This window comes from Parambassis ranga, chromosome 10 (genome assembly GCF_900634625.1).
Source record: "Parambassis ranga chromosome 10, fParRan2.1, whole genome shotgun sequence".
Lineage (NCBI taxonomy): Eukaryota > Metazoa > Chordata > Actinopteri > Ambassidae > Parambassis > Parambassis ranga.
Window position 1 is genome coordinate 142,922 of NC_041031.1, and position 8,834 is coordinate 151,755.

Sequence of the window (8,834 nt, forward strand, 5' to 3'; positions counted from 1 at the left end):
AACTTTTTTGTTTCCTAAAATTAAATAATGCAAACCTGGATGTTATGTACTAAAAAAAAATCAAATGTTATTTTTTTTTTTTTTCCTACGGTGATTAAGAGTTTGCCTGTTGACCAAATATAAACAGCTAATGGCAACAGTCAATGGTAGAATTATACTCTGGCTCTCTCCCTCTCTAGAGTTGACTTACTAAATATGTTGTAAAACCTATGGTCTTCTCCAAAAATGCCAATAAAAACATTACATAACTTTGACCTCCAACCACCATTTTTTTAAGTGTCCGCCTCAGTAGAAAATGTCGAGCACTATTAAAGGTAGGGTAGGAGATTTTGAAAACTCAATGAGAGTCAGCCAGATTTTGAAATTACACACACGCCTTGTTCTCTCGGAGTTCACCCCGAAGCCACGCCTCCAATCACATGGAGGATACCTGAAGATGAGCTGCGGTCTGTGCCTTCGGCCATCATGCACGTACCTCTCTGGTGCACGCAGAGCAGGAAGAGACCAGCCAACAGATGATTCATATTCTTCGTCTTAAAGCGAAACTGCTGAACTAATTGGTTGCTATCGGATTGTAAAGAGAAGTTACACTAATTTAACAAAAAGTGCATCAGAATGAAATCTCCTACCCGACCTTTAATGCTTTACCTGAAGAGTATTTTCATGTATAACAAATAGCATTAATAGCTATTACCACCATTTGTTGTGTGTGTGTGTGTGTGTATATGTGTGTATATAATTTCATTGAATTGGCAACCTTAAGGCAAAGAAATTAAAGCCCATATGTGTGTTAAAAAAGTTCACCCCACAGCCTCTAGAGGCTGGCTATAAAAATAGAGCCAGTACCTATTCATCACCATGTTAAAATATCAAACTTTAAAGCAGAAATAAACATATATAGCAGTATTATAGCCAATTACAAAAAAGTCATCTTCTGTGACAGCTGTATAGGGTTGTGATTATTATTTTGTTGTAAACTTAAATACATCAGACTTGAAATTACACATAATTATGGGCATGACGTTGAGAGAGACAGGCAGGTGCCTGCATGCCTCAGCCCACTTATGCTCCACCTTCAAATACAAAAACCTGTTGGAGTTTAGGTAGATTGTGATGTTGCCAACAATAGTGACAGATGGAGTAACTGAAATGCCACTTTAGAAGCCTATGAGACACTCGGGCGCAAAGTGGATACAGTTTGTTATATTGTTTAGAATGCAGTGCATTTAAGTATTTAAATATATAAAGCAATGTTAAAAAAATGACTAAATTGAATGAAAAAAAGAAGTGTAAAATTACACAAACCCCTCAGTTCATGAACCTTACAGACTCATAATACACTGTGGAGGTATTACGACTCACCTTTTGGCTAGTGAAGTTAGTGAAATGCATAATTTTCTGAGATACTCCCAGATGCTTTGATATATAGAATTTTTCAACGTGGTATAAGGTAAGATCTAAACCGACAGAACTACAGACATGTTGGATATGGATCAGAGATGGTTTCACTATACCTTGGGACAGAGAATGAGATCACAAGCAGCCAAAATCCAGTAGGCCAACTCAAATCCAAATATGTTATGTTTTGATCATAGTCTTGCACTAAATTTAGCAAACGGTGCAACATTAGACAAAGAGTAATGAATACTTTTTACCAATAATATTTTGTATTTTTACAAATATCTAAATTTTATAAATATTTTAAAAATCAAACCCATTGTGACATATTGTGAAATCCAAAATTTTATTTATTACAAATACAGTAAATAAAAAACATATTCAGACATGTTTGAAAAATATTATTGTATAAATCTCCTGTTGTAGATCGTTAATAATCATAGGACTTAAGTTCGACCTCCTTGGTAATAGCTGATATGCCCCACCCCCAAGAACAGTATTTCCAGGAATCCCCCTTCTAAAAGATGAAGGGATTCCTGGGAAAACTGGACCCCAGGAGAGAGGAGAAAAACAACCTAAGTGCTGTTCGTTACGTCTTCATCATTATGCTGTGAACAAATAAATGGCCGAACTTCATGGAGTGGTTAAGTTTGGTAAATGTAATCATGACTCACAAAGTCTGTAGTGTACTTTTTGAAGATGGATTCTTGCTCCTTCCTGGCTGTGGATATGCACAGGCTGTAATTGTTGTCCTGCATCCCGAGCTACAGTGCTTCATCTCAGACTACCAACTGACCAGAGATGCAGCACTGCACCATGGGCCTCAGGAATGGACATGCAGGTCAACTGGAGGAAAACACAGACACAGTAAATAAAGTCTTCACTTTAAAGTCGTCACCATACATGCGTTTGTGAGCAAGAGGGATATAAGTGTATGGTACAGTTTTTTTTTCTGTGAAAGTAAAATAAACAGGAGATGACTTGAACCCCCAGTAGACCCAATTTCCTCTCCTGCTGCAGCTGCTACACTTACACCCTAAAAAGTAAACACACTGCAACTGCACACAAAGTGTAATTACACTGTGTGTGCAGTTGCCTGGACATGTATGTCCTTTATGACCATGACAGCATAATCTTTTAAGCACTGAAGTTCAATGACTAAAACATTTTTAAAGGCCCTCGGCTAGTTCATGTGATGTTCAGGTCAAGGCAAAAAAAGCTCAGTGTTTGTGTTCATCCCTGTACTAAAAGCTCTACTTTCATCTTCTTTCTGTGCATTTCAAAATATCTGTCTTTACTGCTGAAGTCCTTGTCCAAATAAAATAAGGTATGTTGTTGTGAAGGTTCTTGGTCTGAAGACAGTGATTAACAACTCTTCTGCTGCCCCCTGCCTGTTCTTCTCTCAATGAAGTGGTATACAGTGTACAGATGCACTGCCTGTTATTAAAGGTACACGCACACACACAGCAAATGTAAATACACTTCAAATGTTCTTTTTTGGTAGACCAAAACACTTGTTTCAGTCTGCTTAGGTTACCCACATATCAAATATTTCCACCTTGTTTACTAAACACAAAATAGTGGATCCCTGACTAGTGAGAAGGGGAACATAGAAAATCTGCTTCTATGGAGGGCTGAGTGGAACAGCAGTCATAAAAACAGCAAATGTTAGACTAATGCTGTGCCTAAAGCAATCGGCGTCTGTTCAGAACAGGTCCCTTACAGAGGTCAGAGTATTATGACTGCAGTGGACATACAGGACACCTACCCAGTGTAGATCAACAGATCCGATACACCTACAGAAATTCTGTATTTATCCTAGTTGTTCCAGAAATAAGAGAATTATGAGCATTTTATCTTTTCCTAAAGAAAAAATATGATTAAACAAAACATGCTGCTAAAGCTGAAGTATCAGATCACTTCAGAAATATGTTTAATACTGTTGGATTTCCATTATCTTTATTTTGAAATTAAATGTAATTCTAGTGCTCCTTAGGTTTATAATTCATTGCAATGAATTTGGGGGTGGGGGGAATCTGCCCTTGTCATGCTAAAACTTTGCGGCACACTCTGCCCATATAAGGCCTGAAGTGGACTTTTATTTTGAGGATCATGGAAAATGGGATCGCTGCTTTGGATAAACATTCCCTCTTCCAGTCTGTGATTGCTCCCACTGATAGTCTGTCATTCCCACCGCCCACTTCCAACCTTTCACCCCCACCTCCTCCTTCCATCTACCAATAAACATTCCCTTTTCTAGTCACAGTGCTGAGAGACTCACTTAAAAGGCAGCAGAGAGACAGGATGCCTTTATCTCACATAATACAGCTCCATCTGCTCTGAGCTCAACAAGTCCATATTAAGAAGAAAGACCTACTGTCTTTTTTTCTCACACACATGCCCTCACAGTAGTTATTTAATCTCACATGAACAATCTGCCTTCATCCAGCCTGACTGTCTGCTGTATGTATGTGCAAGCAAGTCCTGAAAATCAGTTTTGTTGATCACTACAATCATCATCCTCTGCCTTTTTGTCGTTTTTTACTTTATATTACAGTGTGCTGTATTCTTTTTTGTTGTATTGCCATGGAATGCTGTCACAGGAAAAAATCAAAAAAATCAAAAAAATCAAATGGAGAACATTTTCCAAAGGTTTTTAACTTCTGCAGCTTTTCCTCTCACTTGTCACCTTGCTAAAAACTCTACTACAATACTTGGTATCTAAATAATATCTGTTATGTATCTAATCTGTAGTGTAGTGTATAATGTTCACTATGCAGTCATAGATGCTGTACATGCTGTGTGTTTTCATTTAATTCTGTTTTTACTGTACTTTATGTACATATAGAACCCCATACTGTAACGGGACCCAAATTGGAAAGTAAATACATGGTCCTTGCTTTGAGTAGGCTAATTCATACAATGATTAACTATAATATTAAATGTTTGAACGTTTCTCTTGTGAAACTGAAACTTACGAAATGTTACACCGTTATTGCTGAAGTAGAGGCAACATGACCCCTATATTTTCTGGGTGATCCACTTTGTATCATATTAAAAGCCTAAAAGTATGTGAAAATATAAAAAATTTTAATATAAAATTATTAATTGCATCCCATACCAAGGAGCGTATTTTAAATAAAACATGAATTATTGTTCAAACTAACTGCAGGGTCACAGCCATGAATGGGAATGTGACCTGTGTGTGTGAGCAGACTGTGATCACAGTCACTCCTGTTAATCCAACCATTACCTAATATGGTCATCTTTCTCTTTTCCTTGGCTCTGTAAATTACACACAGGAAGCCCTTCACCACTTTACTCCATACATGTCTCTCTCTCTCTCTCATATGCACACAGAAAAGATACCTGTTTTATTATGAACTGATTTCCTTACCTACAGAGGTTAGAAAAACGACAATCAAATATATACTGTAAAAAGAAGCCTAAATTTAGTTACAAACATGATAATACTGAAATGAGGATGTCATGATGATTAGTGTGTGAATTTGGTAGGGGTGCATTGAAGAAGCATTAGCATTCAACCTATACATACACATAATCAGAGTGAGTCTGGCATTTAGAATGAGGATACATTAGAAAGATCTTAAACCCCCTACTTTGCATCCCTTTAAAATATAGTATGTAAAAAATAGATGGAGTTTGCAAAATAATGTTTCATTAGCATTCATTCTATTTAAAATGAGATATAAAGATGCACCAAAAAGAGAAGATTGTAGAAAATGATGAAAACTATTGAAATGAAGGTTGAAGTGAAGATTTACACCAATAAAAATATTTTTTCAATTTGAACTTTGGAAAAACATTATATGACAGTCCACATTCTCTTTGACCCTGAGAGGAATTTTCCATTTCTTTCTCCCACTTCTTTTTTACCTTCCACATGCCTGTTCCATGTGAAAAAAAACCCTGGGAATTGCAGTGTCGGGTCCCACAGGGGAATGGGTGTGTGGGTGTGTGTATAAGGGGTTATGTGAATGTCCTCCTGCAGCAGTAGCCCTGAGAATTTGAAATGATCAGTAAATAAATAAGGCATTTCCTCTCTGAAAAAGAATCGGTTCCTGACTGGTTGGAGGATGACATGTTACCATTTTCTAATTGGCTTAATATCATATCAACATTTACTAACTTCTAACTTAGTGTTGATCTGTGTACAACAAAATAATTCTTTAAAGAGACTGGTGCATATATTTCTCTTATGGACCTCATTGTGACACATCCATTTTTGAAGAGGGTTCCCTCTGAATCTTTAAGAGATTGTTGATTTTGGCTTTATACTATACAACAGCTACTATTGTCCATATACTCAACCCAGTGTCAGGTTCGACAGGAACCACATCCACTGTGTCACTACACACTGGCAGAAATTTCAAAAGGAAAATATGGATCTAAAAGTTCCACAAAACTCAAAACATTTCAATAAAACAACTAATTTTGCTATACAGTCACTGGTGTGTGTGTGCATACGAGCTCTTACCATGTTTTCCAAATCGTTGTGGTTTGTCCATCTTCAGTTGTCTCAGAAGATGAATACAGGTATTTTCTAAGGGAACAGACTAATAGTACATTAACAACAACAACAATAACAGTGCATCTCAACAGCATTCCATTCTCTCACTAAACTGTTCTGTCTGTCTGTCTGCTGCATTTGAAATGAAACTGAAAATATCACACTGTGAGAGCTTATAGGACACGTATTTGGCTTCTTTTGTAACTTATCAATATGCTTTCTACAACTTTCTAATGATTTCTTTGACAAAAACATTCTGGAGCACAATTATAAAAATTACTATGTCTGTTATCATACCTTGTCCCTTGTGGTGTGCTGCTGGTGGAGTCGATAGACTTCACGGATTATCATTTCTACTGATGGGTTAGCTGGTTTAATGGGATGAAAGCTTCTCTTGGTTGGATGTGTGCTTCGGGAGAGGAGTTGAAGAGCAGGTTTGGCATCCTTCAAAAGTTCCCTAACCAGTCATTTAATTTTCATTGTAAATGAAAGTTTGAATCAGGCTGAAATAGGACATCTCTGCTAAGCAGTGTGGGAACCTTCTGCTCTCTTTCTCTTGCTTGTCTCTTATTAAGCAGATGGGCTACTAACCCATGCACTCCACTATTACCTTGTATGGTCACTGGAGGGTGGGTCTCACAACAGGGAATGCCCCCTCTTGAGATACTTTACCCGATTGGTTAATCATAGAAGAACCAAGTAGCCTAGATTAGTAACATGTAGAGTCTGTCTTTGAATGATGGAGAGACAAGAGAAGCATAAACAAAGAGAGAAGGAATGAGAAACAAGAGTGAAATAGAAGGGAAAGGGAGATTTAAGTGTGGATAAGGTTAAGTAACACAAGACTAAGACAAAAATGGGAAGTTGAGAGAAAAGAGGGAGGGTGCAGAGAAAATGTGAACGAAGAAATGGATAAAAAGAAAGGAACAATGTTTGTAAAGGGGTTAGATTTTCTCAGTAAATAAAAAAGGATTTGACGGTTTTCACATTTCTCCTAAATTTGGAGATTATCCTTGGATACAGCTGACTGGAATGCTGGAATGAATTATGCTGCTGACACAGACACAGATAGTAGGGTAGACAGACACACTAGGAAGGATGGAAAGATGAAGATAAGAGACAGCAAGATCTAGACTGTTATCAAGATGTTCAAATAATTGTCTGAAAAACTGCATGCTAATGTGGTAACATATTTCTCCCACTCTCTTAATTAACTGGTGTCCTGTAAATCCAGAATAGACTCTCAAATTCTTCTCTTCACATACAAGGCCTGCATGTCAAGCACAAGACTTCTCTAGTAGACTTGTAAATAATTACTGTGGTATAATTGTTGTTATTACTATCATTACTATCATTATAGTATTTTATTTTAATATCATCACTATTGCTGTTTTAAGAACTAGTTTAACCAAGTTTAAATACACAGTAAGCTGTTAGACCTTGGTGTCCTCTTTGTAACCCTTTAAAAAAATGAGTGTGCAACAGTTGGCGAATTTCCAGTCTGACTGGCCTGTCTTATAAGGTAATGTTTGGAGATGGTTTACAGTTTACAGTGCCTGACAAGACTAAAATATATGTGGTGGTAACAACACACACACACACACACACACAATGATCTGAACACCTTACCATGTAGTAATGTCTTAAAGGGAACTGCACAGTTACTGTTTTTTTTGTGTAAAAAATAATTTCAAAAAAAAAAATCATGGTAGGCCTTAGTACTAGGCACATACAACTGCACACTAGCAACAACATACAACTTTTTTTTACCCTGCCTTAAAAAATAGCAAAATTAAGCCATAAAGAAAAATACATAATCAAGATGCCGCTGTTCCAGGTGGACATGTGTTGCAGCACCTCCTGATGTTTGATTCATACAGTTACTTTTTGTATCCAAAGCACAACAGTGAAGCTACACTGCACTACAACACGATCGCTAAAAAAGAATCAAGGGTTTGGAATGGTCTAATCCCCTCCAGAAAGCTGTGCATAAATAATTGCCCAAAAACCTCAATGAATTGAACCAATGTTGTAAAGACAAATGAGCCAGGATTCTCCCACAGTGTGAGAGACTGATAAAGTCATATAGAAAATAATTGCTAAGTTATTGAAGTTGTGAACCTACAAGCTACTAAACCATGGGGGTACTTATTTATTGGAGTGAATAATCCAATCTGCTCCCTGACTGTACATCTTAAAAATCAGGTGAACACATGCTGTGTGGCGAGCTAACAAAGTCTGTTTAGTGTCACAGGAAGTTCAATGAGACAGCAGGAAGCTGCTTGACTCTCTTCAGGTGACAGCGGTGTTATGTGTGTGCCTAAAAAAATTACAGAACAAAAGTAGTTTTCATCTTACACTCGACCTTGTGAAACCAGGAAGAGTAGAGATTAGTGTACACTGTGTAAAAGTAGATCTGCTCTGTGCAGCTATCATGTTTCAGAGCTGAATGCTGTGAATGAGAATATTGCAATAGTTTGACATTTAAATCCGGAAGGACATCACACATGCTTGAACGTGACCCAAACATTTGTTTTTAATTTCAGGGCAACACAGCCAGTCACAGAGTACCTACATTCTGGACCACATATACTTGCTTGTAGTATATAAGTATATATTTTTAGTTCTAGAGGGAATGAATAGTTGGGTACCTGTGACAGACAGGTAACTGCCAATAGGAACTTACTTTTTTAAGAATAATGTGCTCTCCCTATAAATCCTACAAAACAAGAGAAAAGTGATACACACTGAGGAGATAAGTGCAGGAAGAGCTCAGCTGGCTGGCTCCAGGAAAACAAAGCCTGGTTGGAACCTTGACTGACTTTTGGTTAAAAGAGCATCCACATTACAAACAATGCAAATCAACGTGCTTTGAAACACTGCTTCTGGGTTGGTTGAAAATATC

The 8,834-nt window shown here is 37.3% G+C and overlaps 1 long non-coding RNA gene across 1 annotated transcript; it reads right to left on the reverse strand.

The window, feature by feature from the left end:
* Nucleotides 1-1,725: 1,725 nt before the first annotated feature.
* On the reverse strand, nucleotides 1,726-6,488 carry LOC114443138 (uncharacterized). The gene is made up of 3 exons (XR_003671407.1): nucleotides 6,227-6,488; nucleotides 5,897-5,962; nucleotides 1,726-2,244 (listed from the first exon to the last, which is right to left on the reverse strand). It is a non-coding gene; the product is annotated as an uncharacterized LOC114443138 (long non-coding RNA).
* Between the last annotated feature and the right edge of the window lie 2,346 nt (nucleotides 6,489-8,834).